Source organism: Macaca fascicularis, chromosome 6 (assembly GCF_037993035.2).
Source record: "Macaca fascicularis isolate 582-1 chromosome 6, T2T-MFA8v1.1".
Taxonomy (NCBI): Eukaryota; Metazoa; Chordata; class Mammalia; order Primates; family Cercopithecidae; genus Macaca; species Macaca fascicularis.
In genome coordinates, this window is record NC_088380.1 from 17,089,891 (window position 1) to 17,111,848 (window position 21,958).

The following is a 21,958-nucleotide window of genomic DNA, read 5'->3' on the forward strand; positions in this document are numbered from 1 at the left end:
TTAGCTCTGCCCCTCCCTCAAGACCCAGGTGAGGATGTCTTCTGAATCTTCCCACAATCGGGAGAGAGGAGTTTCCCCAATGCAGCCTGCTTTGTGTCTGCAAAGAAAACCAGCGCATTATTATTCCTCTGTCATCCTACAAGTTGCTGAGCCTTGAAAGCTCCAACAGAGGCAGCTGCTGGAACGTGGCTGCGGGGGCAGTGCCACATCTAATTGCTTCACGCGTGGCTGCCAGTTTATGGGTCCTTCGCTCTGCGTTTAACCCTGTAGCTGCTGATGGACTTTCGCTGTTGGAAAATATGCCCCGGTCCTCTGCACACTGTTTTATAACTGATGGGGGAAGATGCTCTCTCATTTGGTAAATTGTATCTGGCCTTTCCAGCTCAGTGGTCATTAATGTTTGTTCTCATCCAATGGGCAGATTCAAAGAAATACAGCTCTCATTAGCTCCCGCTCAATTAAGAAAAATGCTCCTCTGCCCCCATGACTCAAACACAGCTTCCTAGCTGGAGCTGTTTGAGTTCCACAGCTGGAGAGACTGGGGAGGTCATCCAAGCCATCTCTGATGCTTCAGCCCCCAGCCCCAGCAACATCCAGACTACGAATCCCCTCCAGCACCTCCTGCCTCATTCATTCCACACCTGCCTCCTAATGAGCGAGGACTACAATAAGTGACCCTGCTGAGTGCTTGCTGTGTACCAGGTGCTGTCCTAAACGATGGGCATGGCTTAGCTCACGCAGGCATGCTTACAAATCTATGACATCCAGGGTCACAAGAATGCTCTGGAGCGGAGTTCAAGTTCTACTCCTGACACCTATGTATGAGCTGAGTGAACATGGGCAAGTCACAAAGAGGAAACCCACATTTTTATATTTAAACCAGGTCCAGGGAGTAATAAGGTGAATCTCTGCGGTCAGTGCCTCTATGGACAAGTTGCCTTCACTTTGTTCTCTTTCCTCAGACTATTCACAGGCAGCTGACTTCCAAATCCTTGTGATCAGCCACCAGGGCCATGAGGGAAAAGGAGAGAATGAATCAGCCAAAATCCCGTCACTATCCTTGGAAAAAATGCCATGTGATGTTGTATTCTAAAATTTGAAAGTTGGAGCTGAAAATAATCAGTGGTAGGTGTGTAAATTGGCATGGCCTCTATGGAGAACAATTTGCTAATATGTCAGAACTTCAAATGAACATCCCCTTTGACCTGGCAATCCTACTTCTAGGAATATATCCTAAAAAATGGGCCGGGCGCGGTGGCTCAAGCCTGTAATCCCAGCACTTTGGGAGGCCGAGACGGGCGGATCACGAGGTCAGGAGATCCAGACCATCCTGGCTAACACGGTGAAACCCTGTCTCTACTAAAAAATACAAAAAACTAGCCGGGCGAGGTGGCGGGCGCCTGTAGTCCCAGCTACTCGGGAGGCTGAGGCAGGAGAATGGCGTGAACCCGGGAGGCGGAGCTTGCAGTGAGCTGAGATCGGGCCACTGCACTCCAGCCTGGGCGGCAGAGCGAGACTCCGTCTCAAAAAAAAAAAAAAAAAAAAAAAATGGGGTTGGTGGGGGAAAGTGTGTGTTCAAGGATATTTATGTCCGTATTGTCTTACTAGCATAAGCCTGCAACAATCTAGACGAGGATTGACTAAATAAATTACGGTATATTTGCACAATGCAATATTACAAGGCCATAAAAAATAAGGCAGCTTTAACAAGATTCAAGTGGAACAATCTTCAAAATATTTTAAGTGAAAAAAATATCAAGATTTTATTGTACATTTTTTAAGTATTTATACTCGGTTGTTTATATATCATAGAATATCTCTAAAACAAAATCAACAATCTGATCATAGTTGCTGCCTCTGGGGAAACACTTTAGGTGGCTTGAAGTCAGGAGTGAGAGAGATAATTACTTTCACCGTATACCCTTTTGAATCTTGAATTTATGTCATAGGAATGAACTACATATTCAGGAAGTAAACCGTACGTAATTAGAATATTAAAAATATTGATGTTTAAATAGATAAAATGCTTATTATTTATTTATTTAGCTTATATTTTTAAAGGGGGAAAGGGACCAGGCATGGTAGCTCACACATGTAATCCCAGTGCAATGGGAGGCTGAGGCAGGAGGATTGCTTGAGGCCAGGAGTTCAAGTCCAGCCTGAGCAACATAGAGAGACTCTCTCTCTAAAAAAAAAAAAAAAATAGCCAGGCATGATGATGCAGACCTGCAGTCCCAGCTACTGGGGAGGCTGAGGAGGGAGGATCACTTGATCCCAGGGGGTTGGGTCTGCAGTGAGCAGTGATCTCACCACTGCACTGCAGCCTGGGTGACAGAGCAAAATCTATCTCTTAAAAAAAGTAATAATAATTAAAGGGCCGGGCATGGTGGCTCACACCAGTAATCCCAGCACTTTGGGAGGCCGAGATGGGTGGATCACCTGAGGTCAGCAGTTTGAGACCAGCCTCACCAACATGGTGAAACCTCATCTCTACTAAAAACACAAAAAAATCAGCTGGGCATGGTGGTGCACACCTGTAATCCCAGCTACACAGGAGGCTGAGGCAGGAAAATCACTTGAACTCAGGAAGCAAAGGTTGCAGTGAGCTGGGATTATGCCACTGTACTCCATCTCAAAAAAAAAAAAAAAAGTTGAAAATCATAAATCTCCAGAGAACAATGAAAAAAATAATAAGGCAAATATGCAGAGAAATAAGCTGGCATTTTTAAGGGACATGGTGAGGCCAGGACTAAATCAATCCCATTCCTTGGATCCTCTGGTGGGAGCTCGGTCCTTCTGTTCAACACACAACACATACTCATGTACCTGTTGCTGGGAAAAAGGTCTTTCTAGTCGATGGCTTCCAATTTCTGACGAGCCATCAATTTTGATACTTTGGGAGCAGCTAAAGACCTGTTCTCAGGCTTCTTTGAGTATTTTTATGTCTCCTAACCAGCTTTCCCCCATGAAGCCTCTCCCCATCTGTGATAATTTTTTATGCACCAGTTTGTCTGGGCTATGGTGCCCAGATGCATGGTCAAATATCAGTCTAGTTGTTGCTGTGAAGGCAGTGTGTAGATGAGATAAACATTTGAGACTTTAAGGAAAGCTAATGTACCCTCCCTAATGGGGGTGGCCTCATCCAGTCAGTTGAAGGACTTAGGAGAAAAAGCCTGAGATCCTCCAAGAAAGAGGAAATTCTGCCTCTGCACAGGCTTCAGACTATAGACTGCAGCATCAACTCTTCCCTGGGTCTCCAGCCTGCTGACCTGCCCTGCAGTTGTTAGACTTGCCAGTCCCACACTTGCATAAGCCAATTTCTAAAAATAAATCTCAAGAGAGAAAGAGGAAGACAGAGAGCAAGAAAGAGTGAAAGAGAGAGAGAAAAGACATACTGTTGATTCAATTTCTCTGAGAACCCTGACTAAAACACCACTCAGAGGAATGGCTCCCCACCATCACTCATCCCACTTCCCACATCATACTTGGTGAAGCCTCTGCTATTCTCTTACCTACCAAAGTGCATATGTCCAATCCTGCGGCCTAGGCTGGAAGGTCCCTGTGAGCCGGTGCTATGTCTCCATCATCAGTGCATTTCTAACATTCAATGGAGTACCTGCAAGTGCTTGATAAGGATGTGTTGTTGAATGAGGCTACACGTTTAGTGACAGTGCTCCCGATGCTGAATGCTTAGGTTTGACTCATCTATAGGTTCATATCCAAATCAGCACATCAATTAGGAAGAACATGAAGGAAAAGGAAAAGAAAACAACCCTTACCAGTTGTTTGCAATTACCAGGACCCTTTGTTTTCCTTGTTGTTTCTTACACAGCTACCTGAAGACCTGCCAAAGGCAATTTACTGTTCAGGATTAATCGAACAGGCCGCCACAGTCAAGATGCCACAATGTTGGACTTAGCCTACACTGTATCCAAAATTAAAAGCAAGAATTCCCTTTTGAAATAAGATATATACATGGCCGGGCGCGGTGGCTCAAGCCTGTAATCCCAGCACTTTGGGAGGCCGAGACGGGTGGATCACGAGGTCAGAAGATCGAGACCATCCTGGTGAACACAGTGAAACCCCGTCTCTACTAAAACTACAAAAAACTAGCCGGGCGAGGTGGCGGACGCCTATAGTCCCAGCTACTCGGGAGGCTGAGGCAGGAGAATGGCGTGAACCCGGGAGGCGGAGCTTGCAGTGAGCTGAGATCAGGCCACTGCACTCCAGCCTAGGCGACAGAGCGAGACTCCGTCTCAAAAAAAAAAAAAAAAAAAAAAAGAAAAGAAATAAGATATATACAAATAGAAAAAAAATTTTAAAAACTTATCTGTGATCATCACCCTTCCTTGTACTCCAAATGCGTGCTGAATTTTAATGTCCATTTTAAAGAGGAAATTATGACCCTCAACCCCAAGATCAAAGTATCATTTCTGAAAATCAGATTGAATCTTAGATTAGAAACTGCTGCAGACATCTTCCACAAAAGTTTTTTTAAATCATTTGTCATAGTTTTAAAAGATTACAAGATGAATTCATCTTTGATTAGTCAATCTGAATCCTCAAGTGAATAAAGAACCAATTGGCTTAGTTTTCTGATCAATAAGATGATTTTCAGTGAGCACCCAACACCAACAATCTTGTCCCATAGGAAAAATGATTTATAAGCATGTCAAATGGAGATTTTATTTTATCCTGCCTTCAGCTGTCAACGAAAGACTTAGCAGCTCTCCCCAGGGAGCAAGGAGGTGAAACAGTAGGAGGCCTTCAGAGGTCAACCTTGAAAGCAGGAAACACTCAGCTTTGACCTGGTCTATTGAAATCAATATGGCATGGCATAGAGAAAGGAACCAGATGGCAGAGTACACTTACATCAATATTTTTCTTTATTACAGAATTCGCATTAAATTTTGTTAAAGGAAAAGTGGATTCAATTGACCATGAGAGATACAAAAGGCATATGCCATGAATCATATCTTAAATGAATTTTAATCATCACTATAGGATTTGCAGTAGAGGCTTATTTTTCTTTGAACAAACTTATCTTTTTATTTCTATTCTTTGTTATATAGAAAAATACAGTATAAGGCATTAAAAAAGAGAAACATAACCTGTATTCCCACCATCAGATGATGCCATCATTAACACTGTAGCATATTTGATCACAATAGTTTCTTTATGCATTTTATATCATTGTGAACTCTGCTTTTTCCACTTACACTAGAGTAAAATAATTTTCTGTTATTACCTTTCTCTTTCTAATAGGAGTTCCTATTATCATCATTTTGGGAGGTTAAGGCTTTTCTAAACCCCAGAGCTCATAAGCAATGGAGCTGAGACTCTAACCCTAACCTACCTACCTCCAAAGACCATACCCTTCCACTATGTCAAACTACCTTAAAAATAGTTATTCTTTTGGGAGGCCGAGACGGGCGGATCACAAGGTCAGGAGATCGAGACCATCCTGGCTAACACGGTGAAATCCTGTCTCTACTAAAAAAATACAAAAGACTAGCCGGGCAAGGTGGCGGGTGCCTGTAGTCCCAGCTACTCGGGAGGCTGAGGCAGGAGAATGGTGTGAACCCAGGAGGCGGAGCTTGCAGTGAGCTGAGATCCGGCCACTGCACTCCAGCCTGGGAGACAAAGCAAGACTCCGTCTCAAAAAAAAAAAAAAAAAATAGTTATTGCTTTTGGCTCAGTAAGTCACCTTTTGGGGAATCTGTATGGAATCTGAAATGTACGAGATGAGTCTGGGACATCTTGAAATGCAAGAAAGCAAGAAGCTACTAAAGACTAAATAGGTCACGTCAAAAGGAAACCAACTTGAAAAACGATCCCAAAATGACACAATGCGACTACCCAAAAGAATCATAATCACTCTCAGTTAAATCATTAAACATAAAAATCAATGAGTTCATAATGATACTTTTTAAAAACTTACTTATAAGAGCACCAACTCATTACTCTGAAAATTGATAAATACATAGAAAGAATCAAGAATTTATCCTGTCTTTCTTGTACAAACTGTAACTCAGGGCAGCCAAATACTTGATAAGGATAAGTCTTTATAGCAGAATTATGGGTAACTAATGCAGAAGGAAGGACAGATTAAGAAAATTGTCATTTCAATCCATCATGAAACCCTGGATCTGGCAATGGTCATCAGTGAATGTTAAAATCACAGGTGAAATACTTACGGGCAACTTTTAGAGGATGGAGCATCGTGACATCACCAGTACTGATTCCTGGCATTATCAAAAGTGGAGCAAACGGACGTCACCAGTTCATGGTCTGATTCCACAGGAAGTACATAGCATCAGAAATATTATAATCTAAAAAGCATTTTAACCTTAATCAATTTAAGACTCAAACCTAACTATCAGTTTATAGGAAATAGAAAAAACAGAGGAACAAGTTAAAAACATCACAGAGAAACAATTATGCAAATCTAGAATGTAGATCTAAAGGATAATCTGATTTTTCTAACAAATTCAATGGCATGAAAACAATTGAGGAGCAAGGAGGAGGGATGATGTAGACTGAAATAGCTAAGAGATATTATTATTAATATTATTCGAATAGGCCAACCGTAAAAGAACAACTTTAAGACAATTAAAGACATTTGAATATGAATTAGTATTAGAATATTTGGGGTATTTTTGTTATTTGTTTGGTATGATAATACCTAGGTGGTTATTTTTTTAAGTCTTGCTGCTTAAATGCATATAAAGAATTTACAAAGAAAATAATATGATATCTAGTATTTGCTTCAAATATTTCAGGGAAAAAAAGTGTGTGTGTGTGTGTGTGTGTGTGTGTGTGTTTGTATGTGGTGGGAAGGAGAGAGGAGGCGGAGATGAGTAGATGAAACAAGAGTTGCAAATTGTTGACAGCTGTTGAAGCTGAGAGATGAGTCCATGAAGGTTCATTATCCTATTCTCTCTACTTTCTGTATGTTTGGAACATTCCATAATAATAATAATAATAATAATAATAACCCTAAAAAGTGATGCATATGAGTACATCAAAACCTATAGAAAAGAAATTCCATATATGCCAGGACTAGAAAGATATGGAAGAAATAACTATAAAAAGATCTGTGAGAAAATCCTACTACATATATTATGTGCTGATTTCTGATCTGCATTTGAAATGGAATCACTCCAGTATTATCTGATTAGTTTTGAAATTGGTGATTAAAATAAAAGACTGATCATCTTCTACATTTTTTGGCACCTTACACCATCACCAATTTAAGTGTTAATAGAAGGAGCATGAAAACTATCAATCTAAGAAATTCAGAATGAAGAGGTCTGTGATATGCTCAGTGAACTTCTTTGTTGTGGCAATGAAATAATTTGAAGATGGAAAGAGAACATAAATTCTGCAGAACAATTTTCTGTGCTCCTCTTTAAACAGGTTAAGGTGCTGATTTGGTTTTTTGAAAACCTGAAGCTTTGGCTCACAAAACAAAGCAAAATTAATTGTGAGTGAAGGGAAGAAAAGATCACTTGTAGTGACACTTCTTTTCCAGGGATACGGTTAAGCAAACTAATAGCGTTCAGAGGGTAAAAATAAGTCCGTTCACTAATGCCCACACACATTCCATATAATGACAGATGGAGACCTAATTTTAAAAACATACTACATTGTAAAAATACTTTGGAAACATCTAAACAGTGGCTTAAAACTTGATTAAAAATAAATGATTGAAACGCCAAAAGCTCATTAAAGGGAAGATGCTATGTGGAGTTGACTCCCCAAAGAAACAAAGCCCTTCGTGTCCAGTAAAATATGTTCAGCTGAATGAAACTACTGAATATTTTAATTTTCAGTTTGTGAGGAAAAAATTATTTGCACTTAATCACTGGTTTGTTTTTAACCCCGTAATTATAACAATTAGGAAAATAGAGGCATTTATAAGATGCTTAAAGCAGGTCACACTCTCAGGACAGGTTCCCAGGAGCCAGACTCTGAGATGGAAAGTTACATGCAGGAGCTTTATTGGGGAATGTTCTCAGAAACATCACCTGGGAGGGGTGAGGGAAGCAGGATTGGGCACACGGAGAAGTAGAACTGTGATGCGGTTGCAAGAGGCTATGGCAGATACCAAGAAAAGACCAAGCAGAAAGGCCCTTCAGAGATTTCATAATCTAGGCAAGGGGGCGAGGCCCTTGTATTCTCACATAAATCCAATACCCACGGAAATGGGTATTGGAAAAAGTAGTTCCTTTTGGCCAAGAGTCAATCGCCAGAGGGACTCACGGATGAGTACTTTTGCAGGAGTGAGAAACCAACTCTTCTGACTGCTTAGAAATGAAAGTTTTGATCCTGAAGGAGACATGTGGGGAGTATCTCCCCTCACATTGCAGCCCCTACCTTTAGCCTCCCTCCTTCATGTAGTAACTTCATCCCCTCTGAGAATAGCTCCATAGGATTCTCAATGATCTATTTTTCTTTGGAAACTGGTAAGAGGAAGGTTATTGGGACAAATCTCAGCCCCTTTCAGTGACTACATCTGGTGTCATGGTCTCCCTCCTCTACTATCACACTTTTAAACAGCACTGCTGTAGTCTGGGTGGCTTACCTGGTGGGATAACCAGATTTTCATCCCAGGGGACCCTGAGCCCTGCGTCACCATGCTTGGTGGCATAACCAAGTTCCACCCATGGCTGCTGTACTTGCTAATTTACCATGAAGATCTGGCAAGGGGGTACCAAGAGACAACCTAATGAGTCACCTGGGTGGCTGTGATCACGACTGGACAGCGGCTGGAGCTTAAAGTGTAATGGAATTCTTGCCGTGTTCCCTGGTAGAAGCATTCTCCCCTTGGAGATAAGGACCCAGGAGAGACTAGATGTGCGAGGCAAGCAAGCACAAATTCCTCAAGCAGGTCATTGGGAGTAATGGTAGTGGAGCCAGACCTACTTCCAATCACTGTTTTCTTATTGTTTTCTTTTCTCACTCTGCCACATGGCTGGAGTGCAGTGGCACAATCTTGGCTCACTGCAACCTCCACCTCCCAGTTCAATTGATTCTCTGCCTCAGCCTCCTGAGTAGCTGGGACTATAGGAACACTCCACCATGCCTGGCTAATTTTTGTATTTTTTGTAGAGACGGGGTTTCACCATGTTGGACAGGAGAGTCTCAAACTCCTGGCCTCAAGTGATCCACCCATCTTGGCCTCCCAAAGTGCTGGGATTACAGGCATGAGCCACCACACCAGGCCCCAATCATTGTTTCCTGAGGCCATCAATCCCACCTACTGGAAACATAGCACTATATAATGGACATTGGTTCAATGCCACCCTGTCCTTACAACACATCATCTGCAGGCTAGCACTTTAGCTGTGCTAAAAAACTAAAAAACTAAAAAAACTCTAGTAGATAGGCAGTTTCTGGATGGTGTTATGGGATGAGACCAGTAGATCCTATCATATGTCCATTGTTGTTCTTCCTTTGCTATAAAATGGGGCCAGTGGTCCACAGTCACGTAATGCAGGATTCCAAGTCAGTTTATCTTATAATCTGCAAGCCTGTAGGGGTCATGCTGCCTGGGACCCTGTTGGTAGGAAAGGTAAAGCCATCTCTGGAATATGTGTCAATACCAGTCAAAATCAATTACTGACATTTCCAGATTAAAAGGGATCCAATGTAATCAAGTTGCTAACAAGTGGCTGGTTAGTCTCCTCTGGGGACTGTGTTTGTTGAAGAGTTCAGTGTTGGTTTCTGTTGCTGGAAGCTTGGACATTTGGTAGTGGTAACAGATATATTAAGTAATCACTTGACTTCATGGAGATCCGCTGTCAATTATTAGGACCCCTGGTTCTGAAGGGGGACAGAATGATAATTAAATGGGGACATGATGGGGACCACTTGTAGTGTTGAGCATGTTTAGAGTGCCAGATTTCTTGGCCATTTCCCTGGATGTCATATTGTTTTTATTTATTCTCTTGGCCATGGTAAGAAAGTTTCAGAGGCTTCTATGTAGCCCTCTTCACTACAGACCATACTGGTTGGCCCTACAAACCGAGGAACTAATGAGAAGATTCTGTTGACTACTATGGATTTCAATTATACATCCAGAGACTGAAGAAATGACCACCAGGTGGATCCATGGAGCCAAAGAATCCCTTGTGAAATCGACTGGGTCTGGACTTATTTCTTACTCTTCATAAGCTCCCACTTCAGCAAGGGGCCTGGATGAAACAAAACTTCCTGAAGATCAGTGGAGTTTGGACCATGCCCAAGAGTCCTGGAAATATCTAGGATTGCCCTTTTTCCCATTGAACAGTTAACCAAGTAAATGGCCACAGATCCCTTCAAGTAAACACTGGGGGAATTGTTATCATATGCACTTACCATAGTATAGCAGGCTCCCTCCTCAAACCAACTTCTCTAGTCAACAGGTTCTGGGTCAAAGGACAGGCTTAGATCTGGAAATTGGCCATGACTCTTCAGTGAAGTGTTAGCATTATTCTTATGTGCCCCTGTATCTTACCCTTAATAACACTGTGGTCTAGTAACCATCTCCATAGCTCTCTATGGGTGAGGACCCCTGGCTGCCACTCCAACCTTTCCATTTATGATAATAATTGCATCCTTCTTGGTCTGCTACCTATGGTCTGCCACCTGGCCTCTACCAATCTGGGATCTTACCATCCCCATTGCTTTTAGAGATCCCAGTTCTATAGAACCCCAGCACGGTCTACAGTATCAGCCCTCCCCTGGAGGGGATAGCCACCATTGAGTTTCTCATGGACACATTGCCCCTTGGAAATACGTTCCAAGGCCATCCCACAGGTGGATGCCGGAAACTGGGAATAGTACCAAGCCCCATACACATGATGTTTTTTCCTATACGTGCACTGTGGCACTTTTGCAGTTTGAGTATAACCACAAAACTAGCGTAAATTTATTTGTCCTTCTTCACAATTTTACAGGTAAAAAATTCGTTCTTACCATAGATCTTTACAACCTCAGCATACAATTTTTTTTTTCCTTAAGAACTTGCACCTTTTCACTTAAAGGAAGCACTTTATGGCTTCCCTTTGGCATATTTGAATTGCCAGTATCACCCCTCTTGTGCTTTGGGGCCATTATTAGGTAAAATGGGGGTGCCTTGAACACGAGCACTGCGATACTTGGATGGTTGATCTGATCACCGAGATGGTGAAGTGGCTAACTGGAGGGAAGTGTAGACAGTGTGTATCCACTGGATAAAAGGACAGTTCAAATCCTGTGGGGGACAGTGCAAGACTCCATCACACTACTCAGAACAATGTGCAATTTAAATCTTATGAATTGTTTCTTTCTGGAATCTTCTATTTAATATTTTCAGCCCACAGTTGACTGTGGGTAAACAAACTGTGGAAAGCAAAACCATGGATAGGGAGAACCAGTGTACAGCTGTCCCTCAGCATCCATATAGGATTGGTTCCAGAACCTCCCTTGGATACCAAAATCTGTAGATACTCAAGTCTGTGATATAAAATAGCCTAGGATTTGCATATAACCTACACACACCCTCCCCTACACTTTAAATCACCTCTAGATTACTTATAATACCTAATACCATGTGAATGCTATGTAAATAGTCACTATACTGTACTGACTACGGAATCACAACAAGGAGAAAAAAAATGTATGTACGTGTTCAGTATGGGATGCCACTTTTTTCCCAAAAACTGAATATTTTCAGTCCGAGGTTGGTTGAACTCACAGATACAGAGAGCTGACTGTATATCCACCATAGCATTCCTGCTTCTCTGAGCCTTTTGATCTCTTTCTTCATCATCTGCTAAGGCATTTCTCACATATCTCCTCCATATAGTTGATCACTGCATTTCTAAGAAAGAAAAGAGTCAACAAAGAGACCCCAAGAGTCAACCAAGCAGAGTGCTAAATTCTCTATCTCAGGGGAGTGCTCCCATGTAGATAAAGTTTCCAGTATCCAACTATATATTGCATCCTTCTTAACCGAGGCCCTTCAGGATTCATCCCATATATATTCTTCCACTCCTGCTAGTACTTGCTGACTCAGTGTTGCATCTTCTTTGGTGTCTATTTTTTCCTTCCTTATCACAATCAGCACTTCTCCTGTCAAGTTTCATTGTACTTGACTCTAGTTCAGGGGTCAGCAAACTTTACCTGTAAAGAACCCGATCATAAACATTTTAGGTTTTGTGGGCCATATGGACTTTGTCATGACTACTCAATTCTCCCATTGTAGCAGGAAGGCAGCCATAGGCAATGTGTAATTGAATGGATATGGTTGTATTCCACCAAAACTTTATTTACCAAAATAGACTGCAGGCTGGATTTGGCCAGGAGAATGCAGTTGCTGATCCCCATTCTGTTTACTGGCCTAGTGTCCAGGAATGGAGTTAGGATCAACCCTGAGTTAAGAACATGCTGCAAGAAATGTTTCTTGCATCTTGCAAGAAAAACCTCCTGCACTGTCTTCAAGCAACGGTAGCACTAGCTTTTAATAGGGAGCAGTGAGCCCAGAGGGTTCAGGGGAATCTGAGGATTCGAGATTTTTGGTGCAGAAACACATATATCCTTATTCCAAGTCTTGGCATCTCACTCCTTCCCAGTCAGGGTCCTGACCTTGATATAGCACACTTGCTGGGGGTGAAAAATTTAACCTTCTCTGGAGCCCTCCTGGCCTTATAATTAAGTTATAGGCTTGATCCTGGCTTTTTACTACTTCTGGCTGCCCGAGATGAGACTCTCTTTATAAACTGCCATAGGCCCTCCGGCTTTCACACTTAGACTTAAATTGGTGATTAATCATTGTATCCTTTCATCCCCTTTCTCTAATTCATTTTATAGCACTCAGAAACAGCCATCCAATTCTATTGTACTTATAATCACCACTTCCCCTGAACCCCTAGACACCTCAGATACTAGACCTACCAATGCATTGCCTTCCAGCAGGTACACCACAGTGAAGGTTGCAGCAATTGCAAAGTTACAGCCTGCCAGGGGCTGTAGGTAATCCACCCACCCACCCCTAGTGAGGGTGTCCTCCCTGGTGGCCAGTCAGCTGGTGACCCAGCTCCACATTCCATTTTAGAGTCTCCTTCCTCGGACCATTCCTAGCACCAGTGGTTTTAAGTATGCTTACCTGAGAAACAGGGTCTGAGGTGGAGATTTACATGCAGGACTTTTACTGGGGCGTGCTTTTAGGATCAATACCTATAAGGAAGTAAGAGAAAAAGGATTCCATAGAGGGAGAAATTGAATTATGACTCGGTTGCAATAAAGGCCTTCAGCAATTCCCATGGATTGCTGTCAGAGTCGTCTAGACAAGGCAAGGGGCCAGCCAGCCACAGGATGCATGCTGCCCCCCAAAACCCCAACGGCAGAAGGGGTAGGGCCTTGGGCAGGGCAGCTCTCTTCTGCTAAGGGAGGGATTCCCAAAGACAGACTCATCTGGGAGAAAACAAAAGCCAGCACTCCTGGCAGCTGGGCAAATGAGTGCCTGAGTCCTGGAGGGGAGGTGGGGGCTGCACACCACCACATCCACTACCAGCACGTGCAGTGAGTTCATGTCCACAGTAAGCGCGTCAGATAGGCGTCCATGAGCCCAGCTTTACTGTCACACCCTAGTTTCCAGGAATCCTGGGAAAAGCCCTGGGTTCAACTAATTGTTGCAATTGTAATTGCGGTTCCTGAAGGAATTCTAGATGACAAAGGCAATAAAGTAGCAGTGATTTATTGTATATAGAAACTTTAAAACCCACTTTTGGAGGGTAAAATAACAAGAAAGAGGAAGGAAAGAATAAAGGAAGGAAGGAAGAAGGAAAAGAAGGAAGGAAGAAGGGAAGGGGAGAGGAGGGGAGGGGAAAGGAGAAAAATCAAGTCGTCTCAACTCACTAGAGCAGCCATATCTACTTAACTGGATACAGGTATTATAAAAAGTTATTTTTCTACTTCCCTGCCTTTTAACAAACATCATTTTCTGCTTTTTGGCTGGGAAGAGGACATTTGAAGTACCATGAAGCCAAGTTTGTGACAGTGACAAACTTAAAGAGGTTACAATTTTGAAATATGTAAGTATTTAAGTTGAAATCCACAAAATACCTATTAATGTGTGTGACATGTATAGATGTCCAAATAAATGTAATTTATTTCCTATAAAGTCAGAATAATTGTGTAAGTAGATTTAGAAAACATCATTTTAAATTATTTTGTCATTGAAGCTGCAAATTATTATAAAATCCCACAGAAATTGATAGTTAAAATGATTTTGAAATTCTCAAGTATTCTCGTAATACTTGCATAATTCGAAATTCTGATGAGTTCCTCAGAAGTTTGTTTCCAAGTACCTGTAATCTTTTCATGTTGTTCAACATTAATTCATAGCCAGGACTTATCTTCAGGCAACTTTAGGGCTTGTTTCTCTGTGATTATAAACATGAAAACAATCAGTTGGGGCTTTTTTAGGCAGATTTTGAAATGTTTTCATTTGTTCAATTTCTATTATTGGTATCCAAAATATATCATCTCACCTTACATTTATTCTTCAGGAAATTAGGTTCATGACTAGGTGGATTTTCAACAAGTTTAATATAAACTTTCTGTACCCTCATTCAGATATTTGTTGATGCTATTGGGTTCATCTTGAAACACACACACACACACACACACACACACACAGTCCACATGTCTAACTCCTCCTCCATCCCTCTTCAAACAAAATGAACACTAGGACTTTAAATTGCAGGCAACAGCCATAATCAGAAAGCCAGAGGCCACTGCTCCAACCCTGGGGTCCTCTAAAGTTGATTGCAAGGCAAACACTTGTGGCAAAGATCTCTCCAGATCCTTAGATGTCTGCTTCTTGCTCATGGAGTTGAAAGGATGAAAGGAAAGGGCGTGGGCACAATCCCTAGCTTGGTGCTGGCACAGAAGCTCAATAAGGTCCACAATCCCTCATCTACAGTCCCAAATCCCAGAGTTCTGAACACTGAAATATTTTTTGTAAATCTTTTGGCATCAAAATCTGGCCAGACAGAAGGCTATTTCTAGGCCTTGGTATGAGTGAAATATATCCCTCTCTAGAAGTATAAATGTGTTTGATTATCAGATGGTCCTCCAAGTCTTAAGGAGGTCTGACATTATCTACAGTATATGCACCCCAATAAATTCCTAACAGTCCAAACATCTGAGTCTCTAAACACCTGGCTTGAAAGGCTTCCAGCTGAGAGTTTGTGGATCCGTCCTTGGTAGCTCTTTTCTCCTTCCGTTTTTGCTGGTCGTGGTCCCTCTCCTTCCTCCCTGGCCGTCGTTAGTCTATCTGAAATAAAAGCTACACTTGGTCAGACATCCTCTTGTGTCAGCACCTGTTAGGCACCTTATCACATAATTTTTGGAAAGCCTGTGATGACCCTGGAAGGGATTGGTAATGAGCCTCATTTTAAAGATAAGGAACCTGAGATGGAGAGAACTTAGTGAAGGTCAAGAGCTCCCACGCACGGAACTAGGGTTGCACCCCTGTCTCTGGCTACTCAGCCTCTGCTCCTTCTACCACAGCAGGCTGGAATTTACTCGAAGAAACACTGTTTCTTAAGGAACACTTAAAATTCAACCAAGACATTCTCCCTGTGTACTCAGAGGCAGTAAAGTGTAGTGCCATCGTTCTCATAGTATGATCCCAGGATGCCTGGATGTCCCTAAGACCCTTTCAGGGGCTTTGCAAAGCCGAAGCAATTTTTATACTAATAATTATATGTTATTTGCCCGTTTCGCCTTTGTTCTCCTATCAGAGGACAGTGAAGTTTCCAGGGTTGGCATGACATGTATTATACAACAAATTGAATGCAGAAGCAGATATGAAAATCCGGTTGTTTTCTGTTAAGCTGGATATTAAAGAAATTTGCAAAAATGTTTAAAAAAACAAAAACCCACTCATCTCACTATAGTTTTTTTTAAGGAAATATCGTTGTTTTTTATACAAATATATTAAGGTTAACATGCAATGGTTTTATTACTTTTAAACGAGTTAAACCTTTTCTAATTTTCTCTATCTTAATTTCTAATACCGTATCAATAAATGCAACCAACAAAAACGAAGCTCATCACAGTCCTCAGTATTTTAAAGAGTGTGAAAGGGATCTGAGACCCAAAAATGTAAGAACTGCTAGTGCAGTGTTGAGTGCAGACCTAGAATCCTAACTACCTGGATTCATACCCCAATTTTGCTACTTAGTAACTATGGAAGTTTCTTTATGCCTTAGTTTCCCCAGTTACAAAATGGGGATAATATATTATTTACCTCCTAGAAGTTGTGGTGAGGACTTAATGAGTTTGCATGTGTAAATCACATACAATATCCATCACTTAATAAGTTCTTTGTTTTAGATTTTATGTTACTGAATTGTTACATACTCTATATATTTGTGTTTATTTCTAGGGAAAATCCCCCCAACATTCAAGATGAATAAAAAGAATAAATTACTGAATTATCCAAATAGGTTTCATTTACTTGAATTAGAAAAAGAAAAAAAAAGTCTTGAAACTGGAGTCACGTTTCAAGCATAAATGTTAAAATAGTTTCCATTTACTCTATTTACTGTCAATTTAATATTCTCATTCTCTGGCACTAAGCGTTACAAAAATCTTTTTAGAAAAGCTAAAATCTCTCACCTTTATAAGTAGTCTCATTTTCCACATTGGCAGATGCTGTTTAGAAAATGAGTAAACTAGGGTAGGGCAACATGTCTGAGACACGTTACCCCAAGTGAGAATGGTATATGAGATTGGAATACCAAATGTGGTGATTAATAATAAAGCAGAATGCTTTCAATTCACAACTTAGAAGTCCTATTCAACGAAATTTAAAATGTAGGGTTTTTTTTTAAGAAGCACAGATTCTTAAATAAATGTATTCTTGAATATAGTTTTAATGCTTTTAATATAGGTTTAGGTATATGCTAAATATAGATTCATTCTTTTCCTCTAAAGAAATGCATCATGCTTACTCAGTAAATAACAGTTTATACCAAAGAATTTTTTAAGGAGTTGAAAACGGTTTGACGTTGCAGAGTAGCACAGTGGCTAGCACACACACTTAGAGAAATATGTTTCTACCTTACTCTGTCAATTACTAATGCATACCATGGCTGAGTTTCTTTATGCCCAGATTCTGCTGTGTAACCACGATAGGAGGGAAATGACCGAGGTCAGTTCAAATATGTCATGAAAGTCTAAAATTCTGACTCCTGAAGCCTCTCATGTTCCAGCACTGACAATAGAAAGCACAGTAATTAAGAGCAGTGTGACCTTGGGCTGTTATGCCCAGTATTCCTGAGCTGTAAAGCGGAAATAATAATTGTATCTACTTCTTAGGTGGGCTGTGATGATTAAATAAGGTATGATAATGTATGTAAAGTCCTTGCCCTTAAAACAACATTGACAGGAAAGCTCCACCACAAGGTGTTTAAGTGGAATCCAAGATTCAACCGTGTAACGTACGTGATGGTGTAACAGTGAGGTGTTCCAGGTGCTATTGCTGCGCAAACTTAGTGTTGTAAAACTATTTCATTATGCTAATGGACTCCATGGGTCAAGAATTTTGGAAGGCCTCATCTAGATAGTTCTTGCTCGGGTCTGTTCCAGGATTGCTGTGAGATGTTGGTAGGGGCAGCAGTCATCTGAAGGCTCAACTGGGCTGGACATGCAAGATGGTGCACTCAGATGCTGGCAATTGGTGCTAGATGTTGACTGAGACTTTAGCTGGGACATCAAACAGACAGCCTACATGTGATCTCTCCATGTGGCCTGGGATCCCACATAGCATGACTCCCTGGCGTCATCAGATTTCTTACACTGGCTGAGAGTCCAAGGAAGCCAACTGGGAGCTGAACTGTATTTCTGCTGCATTTAATTGGATATGAACAAGTAATAAAGACCAGCCCAATATCAAGGCGAGACAGACTCCACTTCTCCAGGGAAGAAATGTCAAAGAATTAGCTGGCATGTTGTGAAGTTGCCATATGAGGTGAAGGAAAAATATTATTTTTCTGTCTGTATAGTCTCCAAAAGAAATTAATAAAAGGGACAATATTGAAAATATTGACCTGAGAAAGTCCTGAATGATCATGAAGGAAGCACTTCCTAACTGTCCCCAAACCCAACCCTGTATAAGAATTTGGCTCACTTCTATCCAAGCATGGTGGCTCATGCCTGTAATCCCAGCACTCTGAAGCAGGATCACCTGAGATCAGGAGTTCGAGACCAGCCTGGCCAACATGGTGAAACCCTGTCTCCACTAAAAATACAAAAATTAGCTGGGCATGGTGGTGTGCGCCTGCAATCCCAGCTACTTGGGAGGCTGAGGCAGGATAATCACTTCAACCCAGGAGGCAGAGGTTGCAATGAGCCAAGATTGTGTCACTGTACTCCAGCCTAGGCAACAGAGTGAGACTCCATCTAAAACAAAACATAACAAAACAAAAAATTTAGCCCACTTCAGATTGAGAACAGGGGCAAAGGGAAGATAAGAGACAGCAATTGCCAATTCCAGCTAAATTTGAATTATGCCAATCATATTAGCATTATCATGAATTTTTACTCTTTATCAGATTATAAGCTAGGTTACTGTAACTAAAACATCACAACACAATGGCTTCAATTTACTTCACTAACAGTCCAGCCAGTTCCAGTTGGCAGAGCACCTCTGCTCCCTAATGTCCTTCCATACTATTGCTCTGCCATTTTCCCTGAGGTATAGTCCTTATCTGCATGGGTAGTGCTGGTGCACCTCACTTCCAGCTCGGGAGAGGAAAAACAGGCAGCAAGTAGAAAAGCCGCTTATCTCAGAGTTGTGAGGATCTGTAGTCAAGTTCCATCCATTGCCTCTGTGCACAACCACTGGTCCAAACTTAGTCACATGACCACGCCTTGCTGGAGGTGGGGCTGGGAAACATAGTTGCTGCCTGATAAGCCACATGCATGAGGAGAGAACAGATTAGGAGAACAAGTGTGCCTCACAAACAATAAATAAATAAGTATTCTAAAATTTTAACTGTTTGCAGCATTAACAAGCTAATCAAATCTTAATCTCCATCAATTTCAGTGTCATAAATAACTAATATGCCAATTGCAAAAGAATCTGAATTAAATGACATGTATTCTTCAACGCTCTTACAAATTTCTCTAGGACTGCCAGCAATTCTCTTGCAAAAATGACTGCACATTGAAAGTTGGTAACACAGCTCTTACCTGTACTCCCACATATGAATTATTGTGAATTCCAAATTAATAACGTTCAATGAGATCTTAACAGAGTTTGGAAATGATAATCAAGGTGAAGGAAAACAGCTTAACAATGAAGACTCCACAAATAACCAAAATTGGGGCAAAATTTGATCACCTTCTAGGGAAGAAAAGGTGATATTTTCTTTCATGTATTAATGTAAATGTAAGATTGTATGTATTTTTGGATTTAAAATGAGATTTTTGCACAGCTGCTGTAAATCTAATGGACTTGAGTACATTTTTATAGCCCCACCTTCTCCCCAAGTGTACTCCTTAGGCTGGGAGGACGCTGAGGACACTGCATAGGTATGCTGCAATATTAAGAATGCAGGACACTTTGGGAGGCTGAGGTGGGCAGATCACTTGAGGTCAGGAATTTAAGACCAGCCTAGCCAACACGGCAAAACCCTGTCTCTACTAAAAACACAAAAATTAGCCGGGCGTGGTGGCATGTGCCTGTAGTCCCAGCTAATCAGGAGGCTGGGGCAGGAGAATCGCTTGAACCCAGAAGGTGGAGGTTGCAGTGAGCCGAGATTGTGCCACTGCACTCCAGCCTGGGTGACAGAGCGAGACTCTGTCTCAAAAAAAAAAAAAATGCAGAACAAGAAATCGTCATCTCTGGCTTCCTTTTTTCTCCTTAAAAAAGTTACTGAACTACTCTGGGTCTATTTCCTCATCTGTAAAATAGGAATACCATCTATACCCCACAGTAGAGAATCATAAAGTGGCACTTTATACTCAGTAAAACACAAATGCCTACTACACAAAGCAGAAAGATTAAATCGACACTGTCCAGTCTGTAGACGGGCAGCAAAGCAGCTAGGGGTTTCTGTAACACGCGTGGAAAGGGACACGATTATGTTCTCTCACTTTACGTGCTCTCACTTTTGATCCCAGTCTTGATGTCTCAAGCTAAAGACTGACAAACACTCGCCAGCACCATCAGGTCCTGCGATGCCTCCCAGAAGGAAAGGCTCCACACAAGTTGCTGGTAGCCAGCTGCAGCAGCCAGCGCTGGCTTGGCACTCACGAAGAACCTTTTTTGTTTTTGTTTTTGAGATGGAGTCTCGCTCTGTCACCCAGGCTGGAGTGCAGTGGCACGATCTCAGCTCACTGCAAGCTCCGCCTCCCGGGTTCACGCCATTCTCCTGCCTCAGCCTCCCGAGTAGCTGGGACTACAGGCGCCCGCCGCCACGCCCGGCTACTTTTCTGTATTTTTAGTGGAGACGGGGTTTTACCGTGTTAGCCAGGATGGTCTCGATCTCCTGACCTCGTGATCCGCCCGCCTCGGCCTCCCAAAGTGCTGGGATTACAGGCGTGAGACACCGTGCCGGCGGAAGAACATTTAACATGACGACTCTGGCACCCACTGTAAGTTTAGATAACTGTTTCAAGGACAATAGGTGCTGTGGCAGGACGCCCGGTGTATGTCAATACAGATTCGATTCTTTTCATCAAAAGGAAATGTGGAGAATAAAAATTTGAAGAAATAATGATGTCACGCCTGTATCAAAACATCTCAAGTGTCCCATAAATATACACCTCCTGTGCACCCACGAAGATTTTTTAAAAATTGGAGGAACAAAAGCACTATGTCAATACCACAGTGAGGGGAGAGAAATGTAAGAACAGAAGCATTCCCTAGGCTTTACGCTTGGATCTTTGTTTGGCAGGTTCTGCCCACACGCATGTGTTCATTTCTCCAATGTGATAGGCATAAGATACCAGAAAAGGGACATGTAGCTGTGAAAACACCGAAACAGGGAGAACTGATAGTAAATGACTATGTGTGAATGGACCAGCAAACCCAAAAAATCCCAATACAGAAAACCGAGTGGGGAACAGGGTGCACCTAGAGAAAGAAAGATAAACACACCCCAAAGGGATGACAAGCAAATAAAATATCAAAGACATCACACTTTCTTGTACCACCAAGAGGCTCCCCTAAAATAACAAGTCCATTTGTCCATGTTTCTTGTCTCGTTCACTTAACTATCAGGAGATAAGGTTTAAATCTCTTTTTGTTTGCTGTGCCCCCCTCCATCCTCCATCCCGCAAATAGAACTCTACTGCAGGAAAGCAAATAAATTGAATTTTACAAAATTACAGTGTGGACAGAAGTGAGATAATGGATTGTTCCACAAACCCAAAATCAGAACTAAGGTGTCTTCTGAAGCCTGGAAGAAGTAGCTAATTAAATAAATGAAGAGGCCGGGTGGTTCACACCTATAATCCCAGCACTTTGGGAGGCTGAGGCATGACAATTGCTTTAGTCCAGGAGTTCAAGACCAGCCTGGGCAACATAGTGAGACTCTCTACCTGAAGAAAAAAAAAAAATTAGCCAGGCATGGTGGCACAGACCTGTAGTCCTAGCTACTGGGGAGGCTGAGGCGGGAAGATCACTTTAGCCTGTGGGGTCGAGGCTGCAGTAAGCAGTGATCGTTCCACTGCATCCAGCCTGGGCAAAAGAGCAAGACCTTGTCTCAAAAATGAAATATTTATTTAAATAGAGATAGTATTAGTATTTTACAAGTCAGTAAACATGCTGTTCTCTTTGCCTCCCATGCCCCCACCAGGTAAAGGAGATGACAAATTAAAAGGTGACATAAATGTATACATTTATATACATTCATATATATACGTGAGGTATGCATTAACAGTGCTGGCTGGTATGATGATATGGAGTTGG